The 21,437-nt window shown below is 39.3% G+C and overlaps 1 protein-coding gene across 3 annotated transcripts in view; it reads left to right on the forward strand.

Moving 5' to 3' along the window:
• The first annotated feature begins 4,134 nt into the window (after positions 1-4,134).
• The window catches only part of DICER1 (dicer 1, ribonuclease III), a 63,046-nt gene continuing 45,743 nt past the window's right edge, over positions 4,135-21,437 (forward strand). For 2 of the 3 annotated variants that reach the window (XM_064713674.1, XM_064713678.1), the window contains exons 1-2: positions 4,263-4,422; positions 20,804-20,869. The gene's annotated coding sequence lies outside the window, so the exon portion shown is untranslated. Of the gene's footprint in view, positions 4,205-4,262; positions 4,423-20,803; positions 20,870-21,437 lie in introns of those variants that run through there. The other variant, XM_064713675.1, reaches the window with a different exon arrangement.

Consider the following 21,437-nt stretch of genomic DNA (forward strand, 5'->3'; position numbering starts at 1 on the left):
GTCCTTGGCAAACCACACTTTATCTTGGAATATCATATAACACATGATCAAAGCAAAATGCATAGCTCCATCTGCTGTAAATACTTTGAATTTATTAATTTTCATTTCTTTTTTATGGTTGCTCTGTACCCTGGGGAACAGATTTATCACTGCTGATATGTATTTTCTGCATGTTAACAAGAAAAGACACACATGTAGATTTATACATTGTAAAGTGGTATTTCTTGGTTCTCAGGCATAAATGAGCATTAACAAGGGTATATCTCAAGGGCATCAGGAACTTCTGTTAACTGTTGTATGACAGCTCTTTTGCATTGTGCCATTGCAGCTACTTGTGAAATTGCTCCCCTCTTTCAGTAAAAAAAAACATCAGGTGAAGTCCTAGGTGATTGGAAAAAGGAAACCCTGCAATCCATTTTTAGAAAAGGCAGAAAGGAAGAGCCTTTCCCCCTTGCTCCTCTAGTTCCCTACTGGCACAAACCTGAAAGGAAACAGTGCAGGCCTCAGTTCTTCACAGGCTAACATCATCAGTAAACCTGGGCAAAACTTTTCCTTCTTGCTACCCATGTTCAGGAGATGTTTTTAGTCACACCAAAATCTTTTGTGACTCCCTCCTTTTTCTACTTTTGATGTATTTCTAAATTTATAGGAAAAATTAATCACAGCATCCGAACCCATTGAAGGTTTGATGGCATCAAAAAAAGCCAAAAATTCTTTCTAGAGGAGTTGGGAGCCAATTTTGGTTTAAAAATATTCTCTCTTTGTGAGGCATTCCAGAACAGCTAACAGAATTCAAAGCTCAGAGTTGAATACAAATCTTGCAGTTGACAAATTTTGTTCTCCATCATTTTTTAGCCACTGATGGCTATAGGGGGTCAAAAATTGAGTTCTTTCCTAACAGAACACTTCTTTTTCTCCATCCTTCTTCCTTACCATTGATTTAAATTTGTTTAGTTTCTTTAGTGATGTGTCACTGTGATAGACATACTTTAGAGACTGTAAGTAGAAGATGATGGAGATCATCAGTCTGAAGAAATCCAAGGAAAAAGCAAGGAACTCTGCCTGGGAAATGTTGTCAGGAGACAGAGGAGTCAGTTTCCAAATGATGTCAGCTCATATGCTCATGTCAGTAATTTAAAGAGGTAAAAAAAGAAAATATTACTGAAGTTTCTCTTGCACTAAAGAAAATATCCCTGGAATTACAAAGTCTGGGTCACTGAAGTAGGAAAGCATGCCAATTTTTTTTAATGCATTCTAGGGTGAGACAAAGATTCATGCAACCTAACACCTTTTTAGAATTTAAGCTTCAGGTTTAGAAATGGAATGTTCTTTCTTTCTTCCAACTTCCTTCTCTATAATCATACCTGCAGCTTTTTCTCATGATACATTGCAGGTGTTATAATTAGCACCGTGGTTTAAAACGTTTTCAACGCTCTTTCCAGCAGTGATTCTCAGCTAGGAGCTGGAAAACCCGGTAGTCCCCAGACTGGGGACTTCTTGAGAGGAAAACCTCAAGGAAAAATTTCCCAAGTGGAGCGCAGAATAGACACATCCTATCCGGGCCAGAGAAACTAGAACGCAACACTTGGGCACGCAGTGCCTCGGTGACTGGCAGCTTGTGTCAGAGCCGCACTGAGCCGGGCTGTGACAGGAGGGGACACCGGGGCTGGTACCGGGAGCAGGGAACAACAGAGGTCACCATTGTCTCAGCAAGGAATCTCTCCAGAGCAAGGAATCTCTCCAGACCCTGATGTGAGTGGAGCTGAAATGCCTGGTTCCCACCAGCGTGATTGGAGAGCTCTGTAGCATGAACAAAGACAATTCGTTGTGACAAAGTGATTTTTAATGTCAGTTTTCCTCTTTTCTAACCCAAACAGAATCTTTCTTTAATCTTAGTCAATAGAAAAAAACAGAAAAGCCTCCACTCACCATCCATTACTAATTTATTAAAAAGGGAGATAAATGTCTCTATTTCCTTGCTGTCTAACAACAGTTACCCCATAGAGTAAATATCAATATTTATAGTACTAAAGATACGGGGAAGGCTGTTACTTGGTACATTGTGACTTATTCTTTCCCAGATTTTAATAGTTGGGCAGTGTGTCCCTTTCGTCCCACAGCCTGTTTGTTTTAGTTTTAGGGTTAGTTGTGTGTTTTTTTACCAAACTCTGAATCCCAACCAGTTGGAAATATGTGGAATTTTTCAGTTGCGTTTCACATCTCACAAGTTCATCTCACATCTTGCGAGTTTATCTCACTTTAAAAATCTCTGTAAGGAATTTGTGAAATAACATAAAAGATAAAAAACATAAATTTTTAATTTGGGGTTAAACTCTGAGGGTGAGGTCTGATTACACAAATATATGACATCAAATATCTGTTTCTTAGAATAGAGAGAGGGTAATGGGGACAGGATTGTAAGGAAGAGCACAGATTTTATCCTGTGCTTTTATATCAAAAACTCCTGTCAGCCAGCAGGCTCAAGGAGGAAATAGCTGTGGAGAAAGACACCCGATTTTATAAGAAAATAACTTCCAGAATTCTCCTGGTATTTGTCTATTTTGTTTTCTAAGTATTCTGCTTGCTTTCTCTTTGAACCTACTTGAAATGGATAAAATTAATTCTTTAACCATGGCCTGCACTAAGGAGGGTTTCTTTCTGCTCTATTTCATGTTAGAAGGAATCAAGAATGCCAATTTCCTTCAGTACTTCAGCTAAAATTGGAAAAATAGACCCATATGCTCTGACAGTTCCCACTGGATAAGACGGAACAGCTGCTCTTCTTCCTCAGCTTTTGTCATGGGATATAATTATTCTTCCATCCATAAAAAAACAGAAGGATGCCCTTTCAATCCTATAAAAATACCCAGTACTGTAACATTTAACAACAGAATGGCAGGCACTTGAGAAGTTGTGCTCTAAACAGCAGCAGAGGTTTGTGCCAAGAAAATACTTAATTTGATAATACCCCAGGCCTCTAGATCACTTTGAATCTGAAGTAATTTTACTCCGATTGTTTTAAATGAACCTTAGGAGCGCTCTAGTCAGCTTTATTTTTCACACTGATTTTGCAGGCATAGCTGTGTTAAAATGGTTGTGTTACAATGGCAAGTCCCTGGAAGAGAGCAGATGGAAGGAGGAAGCTGGACATCCAGCAACAGATCTTCCAGTGAAAACACACTGCCTTCCACACAGCTTACAAGGGCACTGGCTGGCCAGCAGTGGTATCGCATTTATGGCCATCTTCTTTATCAGGCATCAAGGTCGATCACCATCCAGTCCTTGGGCAAGCACATGAGATCACAGGAGACTCTCACTTGATCCCCTGGCTTAACACAAATGTAACTCATTCACCTCTGCCTGAAGGGTTTTGGTGGCGAGGAAACCTTACCCTACACCAGCTGTTTAATTCCAGATATTTCAGGGCACTTCTAAAAATATTTAGTAGTAACATCTACTAGATCAATGGAGTGTTGCCAAAGTACTGGAGTGAGACCAGTGCTCCAGGCAGGCAACAATCTGCCTCACGCAGTGACAGAAGGCAATGCTGTCTTGGGAGCCCACACAACCGAACCACATTCAGCCGTCCTTTCTTCCACCTTCTGGGCGCTGCACCAGCAAGGACTGAAGGCTCCCCAGTGGAAAAGTGGCTCTTTGCCCGTTGGCAGGGAGGTGACTTCTTATGGAAATGGCCACCAGTTGTGGAAAGGTGGGATTTTTGTTAGAGAGCAACTCAGCGCTGATGAGGGAGGGATCACCAAAAGGGATCACCTTTTCCCCCTAGGGCCTGTAGTGCGAAAGAACAACCCCATACCCCCACATCCGGCACTCCGTGACGCTCAATGGCACAAGGAGCGAAGGTCGGGCCCTCGGCCCCCCGCCTAAGATGGCGGGCACCGCCCTCGCCTCAGCGCCCCCCGCCCCAGCGCGCGAGACCCGCCCGCCGCGGGCACGGCCGAGCGCCCGCTCCGCTCCGCCGGGGGAGGGGCGGGAGCGCGCACGCACGTGAGCGCCGGCGGCTCTCCGGCAGTCACTGTATCCCGCCCTCCCATTGGCCGCCGGGCGAACCTTTCACCTTTTACCCGGCTGCGGCCGCCAATCGCCTGCGTCCTCTCATAGCGTGTGGGGATGCGGGGCGTGCGGACTGCGCAGGGCGGAATTCTCGGAGCGGGGTTGCGCCGCGGGCGCTGGGCGGCCCCCGTTGGTACGGGCGGGAGGGGCGGAGGCGGCGCTCTGTTTGCGTAGCGCCGGCCGTAGCGCAGGGGCAAGGGAGGGAGGGGGAGGCCGTCCCGGGCCCAGGTGAATGGAGGGACCTGACAGCTGCGGGGACTGAGGCGGCGGCGGGGAAATGGCGGCGGCGGGAGCACAATGAGACGCGGCCTGTTGTAGGGAGAAGCGCCAGGCTGGGTCCCGTCCGAGCAGGTAGGAGATGGCGCGCCGGGAGCTGCATGGCGGCCGAGCGCGGGTGTGTCGCGCCCGCTGGCCGCAGCTCCCGCGGCCCCGGCGCCGCCGCCAGCGGGGTGGGATGGCGGCAGCCCGTCCCTCCCTCCCGGGGCCCGGGCAGTGCTGCCCCGCCTCCGCCCCAGCGGCCGCCCGCGCCTGGGCCCCGCGATCGGCCTGGGCAGCTCCCCCGGCGCCGGCGGGGCCCGCTCGGCCGGGCCTTGCTGCGGCCCCGCTCGGCTTTGTCTGTGAGCGGCGCCCCCCGGGCAGCCGCGCCGGAGCCTCCTGGGGCTCGGGGCCCTCCCGCCGTGTCGGGGAAAGCAGTGGCGGGTGGTGAAGCAGATCAAACTCAGCAGTGCTGATGTTAAAGGCGGTATAAAAACGTCTTGGCTCTTCTTTGCTTCCTTTCCGTCCTTTTCCAGGGTAAATTAAGGCAGCGTGATTAAAGGCAGACCTTCTGCTATGTGGATGTGCGTGAAAAGTGCAAGGTTAAGAGACACATTTTTGCACGGGACTTTGTTGCTGTGTTAGGTGATATAGATGTAGCCCGCATGAGTAGAAAATAGGGGTGATACTCATATCTAATAAAAAAGAGGTATTTTTTTGTGTGCATTATGCTTAATAAGAATTTAGTGTTCAATAAAAGTGACTCTCAAAGTGAATAGTGAATCTCGGTTACCTGCTGACAGTCCAGAGGATGTTTGGCACTTCAGATCAGCTTTGAGTATTTTTGATGTTAAGATTTTGGTCTTCAAATTAGGTGGTTGGCTCAAGTGGTGAAAGTGTGTAGGTTGGAAGATTGTCTTCCGTTTTCTTTCCGTAAACGTGTTAATCAAAAGTTACCTTTGCAGACACTCAGTCTGCCCTGTATTTTATGTGTTTTCTTTAAATAAGCCACTCTGGATGCTCTGTTGAAATGCTGACTGCACGTGCGTGTTCTGTAGGTGGTGCTTGTTTTAGCAAGTTCATACAGACACTAACTGAAATTCATTTCATAACTATTCCTCTCTCAGAAGAGTCTTTCTTATTGTCTATCTCCACACTGTGGTCCATGAGCTTTGAAGATGCTACTAGCAGTTTTCAGCTGGAAGGTGCTTTTTTTGCATGTTTAATAATTGGATTGTTACTTTATTAATTGGTAGGGTTAGAAGTATGTATATATTTATTCAGAAGCGTTGACCCTGAATTAGCTGCTGCTGTTCTTCAAAGCATCCTGATAATTCAGTTCTGTGAAAGTGGCAGGTCAGTGCTTGGCAGCCACAAAGCAATTAATACGAGATTTAGCAATTAATTGAGAAGGCAGTGACATCAGTGTGTGATTGTATAAACCTGTTCTCAGCCCACGTGTTTAATATTAAACGCAGTTTGGGTATTTTCTCTTTATCTCCCTTCTAATTTAGAAAGGTTGTATTAGGCTAGGAGAAGCGTAGATGGAGAATTGGCTAGGGCTTTTCACATGAGGAAGGACGTACCAGTGAAGGGATAACAAACATCACAGAGGGAGTCATGAAGAAAGTAGAAGAGGGAAATGTTGATTGTTTGCTTGTTTCTCATGTTTTTGAAGGATCTCTGTATCCGACAGACTGAACACAAATGTGATACTCCTTTACACTGTGTGTAACTGACAGACGTGGTGCATCAGTCTATTTGGAATGCCAGAAGTTTACCAGACGGTTGAAACAATTAATTTGTAGTGAAATTCATCTCAGGCTCTAAAGAGCAGAGGATCTTTTCAGTCTTGGCACACACCAAGGTGGCTGGTCCTTGGAAGGTGCTTCTGCCTGCCCTGCAATTACACAGCTCCATACGTGTCCTCCACTGGTTACTGGTAGGAGGAAGCCAACCAAGCTGTTTTGTCTGTTATATTACACTAATGTTTTTCTAAAAGTTATACTTTTTTCTTTCTTTCTTCTTAAAAATACGTTGTTCATCTGTAGCATACAAATGGAAAAAAACCTAAAACCTACTGTTCAAAAACAGATGTATTTTCGTGTTTTTTGGGTTTTTTTTTTGTAGACAGTACCTATTTCTCCTTTCCCACCTCAAAAATGTGCCAAGTACTTTGCCACTTTTTCAGCAAGGTGTATGGATTTGCTTCAGCACAGGTGCTCAGAGTCTGAGTGTATCTGATCTATTCTGGCTTTCAGTATGAACTAATTAAATGTGCATTGATCTGTACTGAATGCAAATTACTGCAAACCAAATGAAAATACATGCATTCTTAAAAGAGCAAGGAGTTATTAAGCAGAATGGATAAAACACTGAAATAATTTGATTTCTCTTCAGATAAGCTCTAGAATAAAAGTGAGAGCAAGAATTCGGGAAGATTTTGAAAAGGATTCTAGGGCTTTAGGGTCGATGAGCATTACAGTAAGTGCAAAGACTACAGACAGGTTTTTTATTTTGGGGCATAGGTTAATCTATTGATACCAAAGGGGGTTTTCCCTTTTTTGCTTTTATATATTCTCTATATTCTTTACATATATATTTGTAGCTCTGTAGCCTTTTATTGCATTTGTAGCTAGTATTTTACCTACTCCTTTGGACAGAAAGACAAAAGAAATTCCCCAATGGCACCAAGCCCTGGGGGTCCAAGGCTAGGTCCTCCGGGAACTGCGGTCAAAATGACTTCTCCAGACACATTTTTATGAACAAAGTTTAGTTATTATCCTAGGGGGAGTTTCAGAAAAAGGTAGAACCAGGGGGGAGTTACCTCATCACCTATGTCTCTAGTTGGGGATTCTTGTAGATGATGTTTCTAAACATACAGAAATTGTATCTGCTTTATTTTATGTGTGCATCTTTGGCACTTTTCATCCAGCATGTTGTGCACCATAAGGACCCTTGTAGAGGTGACCCCTTTTTGTCACCTGTGTCTGGTTTGTGATTTTAGGGCCAGTGAAAAGGCATCACTATCAGGCAGCAAGTAGAGCTTCAGAACATTCTGAGATAGATTGTTGTGTTGTCCATAATTCTCTCTGACCTTTTTCCCTCTCATGTAGGTAATACAGACTAGGGACTGTGCTGAGCATGGTTGGTTGTTGGCAGAACAGCAAGGTGGCTCCAGTGCCCCAGTGCCTGACTGTGACCAGCCGCTGGCCATCTGTATCCCATCACCTTCATGTGTTCAAATAAATTCTTCAGACTGATAGAAGTTTGGTTTTATTTATATAGATACTTTTAGGAAGTGCTGCTTTTAAAGAAAATAAAAGTGTAATTAGAGTGTTGTGCAAAACAGGAGCTTCTGTAAAATGTTTGGAATGTGTTTTTAGAATGCTATGTCCTGAAGGCTAAGAATAGTTGGAGTAGAACAGAAAGCATGATTTTGCTTTATACCTTCCTCACATCTATTTTTTCATCCTTTTAGCCTTTTGTGAGTACCTTATGTATTGTGATAAACCAGAAGAGAAGAAACTTGTTATATAGTAAAAACTAAAAGTTCATTTTTTAGCTGAAGTTACAGTCTTTGTTGACATTTCAAGTTTTGGTGTCTAAACTGTATTGACTGGGGGGTATCGTGGCTTTAGGACTGTTACTAAAATAAACATTCTAGAAGACTTAATCTAGAGAACAAGGTAGTGCCCACTTTAATGTGTGCCATATAATAATATTAGGTAAACTCTTGGTTTTGATAGTTCTTGCATGCTTATCTAGTAACATAATGCATGTTCACTAGTATATTTGGAATTCCCTTCTTATTTCTGCTCTGTATTGCAGACTGCATTAGTTAATCAGTTTTCCATTATATTTGTTACCTTCAAAATCATGCAGTCAAGAAGCAGAGAACTGAAACTCGTGTCAAGGAATTTACTTGCTTTGTTTCACAGCTGGAAGTGTTGAAAGGCTGTTCTCTGATGGAAAAGAGAAGAAAGGGCAATATTTTGCAGTTTCTCCTGTTGTAAATACTCCTGGATCCAAGAGACTTCAGTGCTGCTTGTTGTGGCCCTTCCTTGAAGTGCAGTACACTTGCCTGTTTGTGATCTGTGTTTTGGTTGGCATAGGTGTTACTAGTGAGTTCCTTCTTACCAGGACAGAAAATCAAGAGTTCTCTCTTGATCTTTGGTAGTAGAAAATCTTGGTTTGCTGTGCGTTCTTCTCTTTATGTCAGTGACTCAGTACTTCTGTGCTGTAAGCTGGCGGGATCAGTTTCTGCCCATGTTTTAAATATTCTGTTATTCTTTATAAAGGATTCATTCCTTTGGGTTCATTGAATGAGTGTGAGAGATCTGAGGAGCACCAGGGTGGTTTCTGACTTGAAGGGTTGGTTGCTGGAAGCAGGTGGTCAGTTTGGGACTGACCCAAGCTGGCCTTGGGATTTCTTTGTTTGTTTTAAATATCAGTATCATTGTGTTTTTTCATTTGTTTAAATGCACACACAAACATAAAAAAAAAACCCGACCCCAAATGCATGTTTGAACCAACCCCTTATTGTTAGTTATTGAAACCTGATTTCTGGTGCCTGTGTCCTCTTTTGGATTCTGATTCTTGATAATTTATCAAGCCATGTAGCAGCCTTTTCCTCAGCTGAGATGCTAGTAAATAGCTGGGTAGCAGTAAAGAAATTGGTCTTAAATATAAGAATTTCAGGATTCTGTTTTTGAAAACTGAATTGGAGATTTAGGCCTGCCCACTTATTGATTGCATAAATCCCTTTTTCTTAGGAAGTGAGGTAAATACATTTTGCTTTTTAAAGTTCATTTTTTTGATTCCATTGAGGTGATTTAGCTATGCAAGCATGTCTGGGCTGGCTACCTTTGCAATTCATGTTTCTCTTTCATTTGCAAAGTCTGCTTGGTTTCTGATCTAGACCAAATTCCTTACAGCTTTCTTTGAACTGTTACTGGCCTTTATGATCTTTCTGCTCTATATTTTTTGTTCAAGCAGAAATTATTGAAAAAGGCTTAGCTATCTATCTAAAGATGAAGTTGCCTTGTAGTTTGTAGTAAAAACTTCTAGAGGTGGTCTGAATTCTAGACAGCACCCAAACCATAGAAGGCCCAGCTTTTCTCACTAAATTTTGGCAAGTTAATTCAGGTATTTTTGTTTTACCTCCTCTTTTGCGTTTAACTTTCAAGTGCATAAATAAAAGGCATTTTTCAGATACTTATATTCTGCATACCTTAAAACATTCAAATGTGTTGAATCTTACTTCTTAACTGGGGCTTTTTGAATTAATAATATTAATTTTTAGTATATCTTCTTTATTCAGGATATTAGTGTCTGGGATCAATCTTAAGTAAGACTTTTAATTCCTCACTGAAGCTGTGTCTTTCTGAGCAGGCAAACTTGTTCTTTGCTATATCTTCATGGTCAATGGCTACCAGGCTTTGTTTCTGGAAGAAGACATAAAATGAATGTGCTTACAATACAAGCAAAAGTCTGGTCAATTTTTTTTAGTGACCCACAACCTTTGCCATCTTTCAACTGAAATTAAATGCTCATATTGTCAACTTGCTACATAACAGAGGTCATATCCCTTCTTAACAACTTTAAAATTTGTTTTGGGGCAAAAAAAAACTATGCTTCTCCCTTTGCCCCCAGCTACTGAAGATAATTTTTCATGATTCTTGCTGTCTAACATAGTGCTATCTCAATGACCTCCAAGACTGTAGAAACTAAATTACTATTGGAGATAGATAATGGGCATAAAAAAATATACTGCTTCTTAAGACAAAAATACCCCAAACAAGCACACATGTAAACCTCTGTTTCTGGTGTGTGTTTTTTGAGTCCTCAGGATGACATGTGTGTTCTTGTCATTTGTTCTTCTTGCTGCTTATACTTTCCTTGTTTGTGTGAAACAAAGTAAGAGGAAAATTGGAATCTGAATGTTTTCTACCAGTTTAATGAACAGAGTCAGCATGAATGGCGGAGACTGTAAGGGGGAAGTGACAGAAGCTTGTTACTGAGAGCCATGGGATTATCTTTGTATCTTTTTCATTGTTTCTACAGTTACTGCCAGCAAGGTCTCGTGGACAGCCTCACAATTTTTTACAACTTGTAAAAAAAGCGTGTGAGGAAAGTTTTTCTTTTCGTCATTGTTCCTAAAGAATATTAAACTCTAAAGAGAGATAGCAAGCTGTGAGTGATAGGGCAGCAAGAAACTGTCTGTATACTTTCAAAGATTATAAATCAAAACATAAAAACATACCCAGGTATTTCCAGAAATGTATACCCAGTCTATCCATAGGTTTATATAGTGAATAGATAAGTTGATTTGTTTACTGTGCAATCAATCACAACGGCTCTGAGTTAATTAAATCTTCCACTGCAGAAGTGTGGCTGTACCACCTACTGAGGGATTTGAAAGCAATGGGTTTGAGGCATGATGGGTGATGAAGCTCTGGAGGAGAAAGTGTGTATTTTTTAGGAAAGTAATGCATTTTTATCTTCAAGTATTTAATTGAAAAAAGGATTGGAGGAATGCCAAAGACATTTATGAGCTCCCTGGGTCTTTGAAAGACATATGATCAACTTCCAGGAGATGAGCAATTTTCCCTGTTGTAGTCTTTGCATAGTTAATGCTTTGCTGTGTTGAAGTTAAGAAGGTAAACCTGCCTTGATTAATAGTAAGTTATCTGGAAAATGGTCTTCTAATGACTGTGGGTTGCCTAAACTGAGTACAGGATGAGTTTTTAGTGACAAAACTCATGATTCATTGAAACTGTCTACTGACCAGTTGTTATCTCAGCTGATGAGGGTCTGCAAGGAATTATTGGACAATTTTGGGGCATGTGGTGTCGGGCATAAGGATGAAGCAGGTGCTGATCTCTGACAGGCATTTGGAGTAGTGTGCCCCTAGTGCTACTAATGTATTCATTGCCAGCTGATAGGAGTTGGTCAAACCCTTTATCGGTTCATCCCCTCACTGCAGTCTGCTGCCTGTAGGTGTTTCCTCTGGCACCACTGAAATCATTTTGGACCACAGAGGAAGAAGTTTTGGGGTTGGAATTTTTACTGATCTCTGTAACACAGTTCAGCAGCAGTTGGCAATAGAGAAAAGAAGCTGGTGTCTGATTTTAAATTGCACAGTCAAAAACCTGTTGAATCCAATTTCCTTGTTTTCTGTAATGAAGGTGTTCAAGTGACTGTCAAAGTGGATGGCAACCTCCTCCTCATGGCAGCTCTAATTCTCCTCTGATCCATATCAACTACTTAATTCAGCTGGCTGAGCCAGTAGAAAACTTGCCGAGGTCAAGGGAAAAAAATTGCACTTGGTTGTATTGTCCTGAGCTATTTTTCTGCCAGAAAGTCAGACAAGTGTCAAAGCTGTTAGAGAAGGGAAGGAGCAGTGACAGTGGGGCTCCTTCATTGAGCACTAGGTTGTCATCAGACTGGATCTACAGTCTCATGAAAGCCAATCTCTAACTACTACTTCTCACCAATTAATTAAAATAATTGTATCATGTTTTTCTCAACTTTATACTTTCTCTCTTGCTGTTAATAGCTGCTGTTATAAACAAGTGTGTTATGATAGTAGTTTTGTGGGTTTGTGCTTGAAAATCATTAGTGGTAAATCCAGGATAGGCACAAAGTGAGGGGAAAACTATGCTATGAAAATTAAATTTAAAAAAATTGTATTAACAACTTCGTTTTTTTTACTAATAGTACTTCTTTAGCAAGTACTATTCTGAGATATGAACAACTTTTAAATAAAAGTAACTATAATCAGTGCAGTAATCAAGATGGAGCACTTAACGAGACTAATTCATCTAAGAAACACTTTATTCTGTGTGTTTTCTTTCATTCTGTTATGGTCTGACTCGGCTGTGGTCACAGATGACTTGGGAACAGTTGTGAGGGCAGCAGGTAGATGGAGGAGAGAGTGAGTGATGCTTTGGGGGTGTAACAGTGCTTGTACTAAATGCATGGTAAATGCAGGAAGCCTTTATTATACAGTGTTTTGTCTTGCTGCTGAGTGAAAATGAAAAAAAAGTGATAAAATGAAAAGAATATTTCCTGTGCTTTGTTTACATCAGGAATTTATTTTTCTCTGATTGTTTTGGAAACATTTGTACAACCAGCTGCAGATTTTTATAAGCATATTTGGGGAAGTAAAAGTGAAATACCAATCTGGTGAAATGATGGGATGTAAAACCTCTGCACATGCCACATTCTTAATCCTACTAAAAGAGGAGTAATAAGGTCACTCTTCTCGGTGACAGCTTGCTCATAAGGATTTAAGGCACTCTTCCTTTTCAATGTACTTCATTGCTTTAGTTTATTAGTCTCAGTTTCTCTCACGTCTTGTCTGTGCAACAAGGTCAAACTTAATTTTTAACTTAAAAATCACATACCTTTAAAACTTTATTTCAAAACTACTTTCCTATTACAAGTCTTAGAAGCCTAGATGTTGGTTTTTGGTTTTTTTTTTTTTTTTTTGCTTTAGTGGTTAGGGGTTTTTTTTTCACCAGTCTTAGTATGTATTTGAAGTAGCTTAAATTGTAAATTAGGAAATTATGAAAAAGGTAATTTCTTAAAATCATTAGTTAAAGAGAAGTGAGAGACTTCCTGTTCAGTGTTGAGAAAGCAGTGCTGAGGAAGAAGAGAGAAATCTCCATTGAAAGTTAGGCATGTAATCTGCTTAAGTCATTCTGGAAGTCATCAATTACCTGCCTCTTTAGGCATCTTAATGCATCTATGTATGCCTACTCAAATAAGCTGCTCATTAGCTGATGAAAGCAAATGATTAGTCAATGAAATTGAAAGTCACTTGTATTTAAATATTTATTCTGAATAATTTCAACTTTTATTATTATAAATGTAGTATAAGATTGCATTAATTGAGTTATAAATTCTTTTCAAATACACCAGAGTATGCAGGGGGAAAGTTGTTCTATGTAATTCAGTATAACAATTAATAAGGGTAATGGTGTGATTGCTGCAATGTTGATGGCTGTGATGCTATTCTTCTACTTAGTCAGATGCCTGTATAGTGAATCAGCCTAAATGTTACCAATATGGATGCAGTCGTTTCTAAGGAAAACTATAAAACCAATGTAATTTCCCAACTAATAGGGTAGTTTTGTAATAACCCTAGATTTAAGCTTTCCTAGTATAAATCTGGGATGCTTACCAGTATGCATCAAAATTGAGGATGTTAATACCTCTGATTTAATTTGACTTGCTGTGTTGACATGTTAATGGTGGAGTAATTAACTTTAAAATGCTTGATTATGCCTTCTTGATAAAAGAAATTATTTGGTATATAAAGAGTTATAGTAAGGTTTGGGGGTTTTATATTTTTTTTTTTAATCTGAGGTATCTCTGCTTTTCCAAATCTTTGATTGCATTCATGTCTTTTTTGGTTTGCTTCTAGAATCTTGCACCTTTGCTTTAATTCCCTCATAACTAATTCAAGTTCTTAGTCGCTTGCATGCTCCCAGTGTTTCTTCTGATCCCTGCAGTCTGACTGTGTGTTCATTACTGCTGCCCTTCACTCCTGTGCTGCTTCATGGATGTCTTCAGAGAGTCTGGACTTGCTTGATCTCTGGAGAGGCATAGTCTGACCTGCTGGAATTGGTCATCTGCAGGGTACTGTGAGAATAAATGTGGGTAAGAAAGTACTCTTAATGCAGTACTCATCATTAAGTGAAAGAGTTGATACATGTTCAGAGCTGCCCAGGCTGGAGGAGTGATACAGTGATAACTGTGTGAGTTGGGATGTGAATTTGAATTTTGTTTCCCCCATTCAGAATGGAGGAGATGAGTTCTACTGCTTATCTCATTCTTCTGTCCTTTCAGGTCATTCCTTGTCAGTCAGCAGGAATGTGCCTGCCAGGCTGTTACTGTGTTCTTCTGGTTGGCCTTAATAGATCCAAAGTAGGAGCTGAGCACAGCAGCAGCAGAAAGGGGAGGTAGTCCAGGCTCTGCCAATGCAGCTGCTAGGCAGCCTCACAATTTGGCTGCATTTTTTTCTGAAAATTGAGAACTACTGAATTAAGAAAACACCTCAGAGGTTTTGCTCATAGTTGCTTGATGTTGCTACTTAATGTTGCTGCAATCAAGCTGCTGTACTTCTGGTAATTAGATGATACCAGGCATAATAATTGGTGGTTTGGCAACATCAATGCAAACTGTAGCTAATGTGGTAAGTACAGGAAGGAATTCTTTCTTTCACTTTGTATTTTCTGGTTTTTAATAACCAGGATTTGTGGAGCCAGTAATCTTGAATACAGCAAAATCTGCACTGTTATTTTTGACAGGAGTCTCTACTCAAACTTGTATGTTTGTGTTCTGCTCTGAAATGCAGAATTACTGACTGAATTACAGGACTGTCTGTTAATATTACAGAAGTAAGGAACTCAATTCAACTAATGGCTGTGGACGAGGGTCCTGTACATATGTGTGTCTTTTTTAATGTAATATTGTGTCAATAATACAAACAGGGACTGGAATGGAAACCAGTTTAGGAATATATTAATTCTGAGTTGTGCTTAGCGGAAGAGTTAATTGACAGGTTTAGTACTAAAGTAACTTTGTTATATTGCTTCCAGAACCCAGCATAGTGTCAGAAACCTTCAGCTGCACTATTTACAGGGATTTAACTCCTTTAAAACATTATTTCTCAGGCCTGAGTAGTTTTAGATAATAAAATAAAAAATTGAATTAACAATAATTTAGTTTCTTTCCTTCTAAATTGCCTCTATAATAATTTTAAATGAGTATTCAGTAAATACTATATCCAGTATTTACAACTGCTTTAATGTCTGGAACAGTCCTGTCATTTGCATATCTGGGAATGCTTTTGTATATACGCAGGAATAACTCTCACTCCATTCTGGAAAATTAAAGGTAAAAAGTTACCTCTACCTTCATGCCTCCCAAATATTTTTTTTAATGATTGCTGTAGCAAAGCAGCTTATTTCAGGTTTTAGAGCTTTTGTTAGCATTCAGTCAGCAGGAACAACTTACATATATTTTTTTTAACCCACATAATTAAGAGTATCCATCACTATATTGTGTTAGCAGACCTAATGTAGAAAATTGGAGTAATACTGCCCTGAACTGTAATCTACATTTGGCATAAGGGAAGGATACCTATCAATATACATTCAGAGAACTCTCTCAAGGACACCTGTTTTCTCAATTTATTCTTTTTCATCCTGAATTTGTTCTGCTACTGAGCAAGATCGATGGATGAATCAGGGATGGGTCTGTTTTCTGATTTGGATCTCTGCAAGGTTTAGTGGTGCTTAGTTGCAGCAGGATTGGAGCTAAGGGACCTTTATGAACTGGTTAAACCACCTCCTCTTTTAGCAGTGAAGTATGTTTGACCTTGTTCCAGCTTTCATGGTTGATCATAATATGAAAAGCTCTCAAAGAAGGAAAGAAAATATAAAGTTTCTCAGTCAATATTTGGACACCTCTGACCCCACATATCGGGGAAAAGAAGCTGTCCACATTGCGTTTTGTAGAGCTTAAATATTTTTATTTTTCAAGTTCAGTTAGGATTCCATGTTTACTCCTAAACCTAAGAATTTGATTTAAGGCATCTATTAAAAAAGAAGCTTTAATTGAAGATAAAAACCTTTGGAGTTACTTAGCACAAGAGGAAATCCTCAAGTCTGTACAAATCATTCCAGTTTTTCCTACCAATAGCTCAGGGCTGACAGTGCACAGAACAAACATGTCTTATCTTGTAGGTATTTTTACCACTTTGCCTTAAATAAGGGCTTCAGCTCTTCTGTCACTACCTTTTTGCCAGGTAAATTGTTGAATATTTTTGATTCAGCTTCAGTGTTGTGTCAGTTGTTTTGAAAAGTCAACAGTGCTCCAGATAACCTGTGGTATGAAATTGCTACATGAGGCTTGAAGCATTTTACTGGTAAAATGTAATATTTATGGCTTCTCACCACTTTTCAACCCCAGCCAGCGTGCAAATATTTGCTTTATTGGACAATATTGAAAAATAAAGATTGCATTAAAAGATAAAAGCTGTTAATTGGTAAGATCTGCTGAAGTCTTATATTATTTTAACTGTAAAGAATATGAAGGAATGCTCTTGTTCTAGTCTAAATGTGTGTATTTACATAGAGGGAAATAACTATAGCTTCTCCACTTTGGAATTGAGTCACATTATTTTACATGAGGCACATTTATTCTGCTCGTGTCTTGTGTGAGAGCCCTTGCAACACTCTTGGTTTGCCACAGAGCATTTTCATAGGATTGTAGAATTCCATATGATTTAGGGAAAAGACCCCTAAAATTCAGTTATCAATGTAAGACTGTCCAGTCCACCCAAAACCATGTCCCTAAGGGCCACATGGACACATTTCATTAAACACCTCCAGGGGTGTTGACTCAACCTGGTTAGCATCTTCACCTTTACGTATTCTTACATATTCCAAAAGAAAAACAAAGACAAACCCAACAAGAAGCAAACAAAACACAAATAACAACCTAGTGGGCCTATGGAAATGTCTTTGAAAGTTAATTCACATATTTTCCTTCAATAAAATAATCAAGTGTGTTTTTTTGTTGTTGTGGGGTTTTTTTCTCTTTGATGAATTCTCGACAGCTGAGGAGCTTTGAATGTCCTCTAAATTTGGGAAGAAAAAGGTTTCTTTGTACTACCTATTTTTATTAATTTAATACTGACTTTATCCCAGCTTCTTTTCATTAGAGAAAATTTCAGTAGTGTGCCTACAAGTTCACTTCGGGGAAAGGCCACGTGAAGCCCAGTAGTCTAACTGGTGAGGAGTTGTTCTTTTTTAGGATGAAATTGAAAACAACAGAGCATAAAATGTGGAGTAAATAATGTGCTACCCAATATATAATACACATTTTAAGGTTGCACTAGGAAGAGTTGGTTTGATTCACCATTGATAAATACTTTTTTATTTTGTTAGTGTTTTTATTGAAACTAGGGCTAGCATTTGAGCGCCGGTTCTTGGGTGGTACATAAATTGATATGGCTAACTGCAGTAGATGTGATCACTCATTTTAGAATTGATACAAGTTTTAGAGCTTGATTTACAATCCAAATGTCTGCTGGCCTTGCATCATACAATTAAGGACTTCAGAGAAAGCCTTTTGTAATGTAGGGAACTTGGTAATTTTGGCTGTTGTGGCGCAGTGGTAACAGTGAACTGTTGAATACCCCTGTTTTGAGGAGCTTGACTTTCAGCCCCATGCAGAGAAAGGGTTTATGTTTATGCAAATAAAGGGATTGAAGTCTCCACATGGGGTTATATTCAGGGGGCAGCTGCTGCTTTTACTTATCCAAAGCAAGAATAATTAATGCTTTGGAACTGTACTTGCCTCACAGCTTGCCCCCAAATTGGGGAAGAGAGAAATCCCTGCTCTAATGTCTGCTTAATTGCCTTCTTGTAGAAAGACATAAGTGCCTGAAAAGCTTGAACATAACCTTTAAATTAACTAAATCGTTACAAGTAAATAATTTGGTACCCAACTAAATGACCAAATGATAAATAAATTCACAGATATGGTCAGTTATCCCTGCAAGTGATACTGATATTATAGTTACCCATAAATTAGAATGTACACATCGAGCTGCAGTTTTCCAATGCAGCAAAAACCCCTCAAATATGTGGCATAATTTAATTCTAATTGTTGTTAAAACCAACGCATGTGTTTCAGAGTGTTTGTATAGGTCAGATGCTTTTATATTTAGAGAGGTGTGTGTCCTGAGTATAATTCTTTTCCTGACTTCCATGAAGGCTTGGGTCCTTGGATGTCAAAGAATATTTTGCTTTCAAATTAATCTGAGGCAGTAGGGAGTTTGTACTATGGTTTCTGATGTAACTTTATTGTTTGTACCATAATAAACCAAAGAAAAATAGTTGAAATATTAAGTTGCTGAAATAACAAAAGGAAGAAAATGATAAGTCCTGTTCTGTAGTCACCCCTTCCCCCCTGCCCTCAGCAACCAGCTGTGATTATAGAGGCAAGATGCTAGCCCACATGTACTTTTTCTTCCCAATAATAAATGAAGTTTTTACCTTACCCCCTAAAGATCATGCAGGACTTTGTTCCTGCTGGAATTCAGTTGTATTGCCTAAGAATTATTTACTAAATAAACCGCGTGATTTTAAGAGTCCAGTTGCATAGAACTTACTACAAAATAACTTCATTTTCAAGTTGTTAACAGTCTGCATAATGACTGGATTGCTCTAGGTACTAGTTGTTTAATTTCAAATTGGCAAAGATGTTGAAGAGCAAGAACATTGATAGTCTTTCACTTTCACTGTTGCTTATAGCGTGACAGCAAGTGTTACCCTGTAAACTTCAGTTATCCTTTTCCTGACCATCCTTTTTTAATAGCAAGTTAGGTATCGTATGAATGTGATTATTTTCAAGGACTGAATTACACTCCCATGAAATTAAAATAAAACCTGTTGATAAATTTTGTTTTCTCTGATATGTTTGGATACTTGGTTTTTGCATTAGTAGTGTTCCAGTAGCAAATAGCCAAGATACCTGAAGATCTTGGCTGAGATTTGCAGAAGTAACTTGTGGTTGCTTGCAGATTTCTAGAGCGCTGGAGATTTGCACAAGTGCCTGCTGTGTCCCTTCTTGGATGCTTCTCTTGATGTCTTTATAGGAACTGATTTTTGTTTTTATGTTAATGCTTTGAGTATTTATTGTGTTTGTGGTGTGTTTCAGAGGAGTGTATGTCTGCTTATCTTAGAACTCTTTCCTTCTACCTGTTGATAAAATACGTGAATATTGAGCTCTTAAAAGGTGACATTTAAAAAAAGGGGGAGCCTTGCTATTTCACAGAAGAAATTGACATTGCTAAAAATTAGGTTTCTAAAATGTCGCTGATTTTTCCTTTTTTTGTTTTTTGCTTGTTTTTAACAAGATTCCCTGAAACCATAGAGCAAAATTAAACACACGCATATATGTATGTGTATATATATAATTTATATATTAGATAAAATTATAAAATAGATAATATAAAATTTATAAATAAAATATATCTAATATTTATGTATTATAAATTAATGATATATTATAATTAATCTATAATTACATGTAGTAAAATTATATAACATATTATATATAAATTATCTATAATATATAAAGTCTTTTTAATGCGGTGCGAGGTACTTTGAGGGCTGTGGCTGCAGCCCGGGGGACGCTGAGCGCCGGCAGCCCCGGCGGTGCCGCTGTCCCTGGGCAGTGCCCGCGGCCCGCCGGGCAAGGATCGCGCCCGGCTGTGTCTGGGCGGGTGCAGCAGCGCCATTGAGATGTTAATGGGACGGACGAGGCTGTTTTGCGCTAGACCTTGACTGCATCTCAGGAATGTGGCCTGTCTGGTTTTAGGTTGGCACTCAAACTCCTGCCCGCCGATCGATTGGTTCAAGCCCAGGTCTTTGGCTGTCGTGTGCCGAAGGAAGCGGTTGTGCTGGTGGAGAATTAGATTTATATTCTTTTTTGATTCTCAGATCTTACCTGCTGCTCTCTGTGCTTTGTGTTTGCCATCTGCCATTTGGCAGTAAAGTAAATTTGCTCTGTTAAGCCACACATGCGGCAGTAGCTTTACTGACAAGGGTTGAACCTTTCTTTCTGTTCGTATTTGCTTTTTGCTGGGGTGTCCAAATGCTGCATTGTTCCCTTCAGCTTTTCTTGCAAATATATAGAGAGTGGAGTATATTTCTATATTTTTACCGTGAATGTAGCAGTTTTCTGTTGTTAGGTTATTTTCTGATTCAGTGGAATATATATATTCTGCTTCATGTTTAGAGGCAGTGAATAGAAGAATAACCTAGACATAACAGGAACATGCTATAATAAATCTAAGTTCTGCTTACTACATCTTAGAAGCAGTTTGCTGTATTTTTTGCTGAAAATAAAAGATATATTTATGTATGCTGCAAGCACAAATTTTAAATGTAGTCCAGGGAATTCATTTTTTGTCAGTCTATTTTGTACATGAAGGCAATATCCATCAGATTTTCTGTGCTGCATTCCTTTTGTATTCTTGTAAAATAAAATAACTATTTACTTTGTTTTCTGGAAAACCATATGTTCTTTCAGATGTCTCTCTTAAATGTGTTGAATAATAATTTTCTTCTGGATTTCTCTACTGTGTTAGTTGAAACATGCATGGAGCACAGGGGAGAAAAGTGTGACTCTAATTGGCCTTAGCTAGCAATTACTTCAGCAGATAAAACAAAACATGCAAATATCTCCTGAGCACTTAAAGCTGATCTTTCAGACACTGACTGTATCTCTGGCCAAAAAGAGGAATATGATAATTAGATTTTGAAGGACCATGTGCTCTTGCTACAGAGCTAAATATTAAAATGCAAGAAAGCAGACTAACTACCACATGGCACAGTTGATTTTAATGGCAGTTCATGGTAAAATGCTCTCTCTTTATGTTACCTTTTAGGTTACCTAGGGTGAAACAAAATTACAGGATTGGAGACTCTGGAAAAGCTCAGCATCAGCGTTTGAGGTAAAAATGAACATACTGAACTAATCTTGGGAGTGTCGTCTTTGTTAACTTTATGGAATTGATTGGAGGAGAGATTTTCATCAAGATCCATTTTGTGTTTAAGTTTTCAGTATTGATTTTAAAAAATTGGGCTTCACAATCTCTTTTTAGGTCTGGCAAAACTCACACTTTCAGGTGTATGTATTGTGCAATTTCTTTGAATTTTTAGCTTTAAGAATGCTAGATCTGCTGAAATATGGTTTTTTTGCTTTAAATTCTAGTTTTATGTATGTGTGCATATATATATAATATGTTCATTATAAATATACAGTATTTATGTTCAGTATAAATATACAGTATTTGTGTTTGGCTAATATATCTAGAAATTCACTGTAATGAATATGTATCTTTCTGAATTTTACTTCCATGGTTAAATCACCATCTTAAGTGCACAGTATTTTGTCTTTTACTAAAATGACTGATATACGTCAAGAGAAATGGGTGCTGCTTTTTCATGAGTTGACTGTATTTCTTGCAGTTTTAAATTTAAATAGCTTAAAGAAGTTTGAACTCTGATTTTTTTAATGTT

The sequence above is a fragment of the Zonotrichia leucophrys genome, chromosome 5, assembly GCF_028769735.1.
Source record: "Zonotrichia leucophrys gambelii isolate GWCS_2022_RI chromosome 5, RI_Zleu_2.0, whole genome shotgun sequence".
NCBI lineage: Eukaryota > Metazoa > Chordata > Aves > Passeriformes > Passerellidae > Zonotrichia > Zonotrichia leucophrys.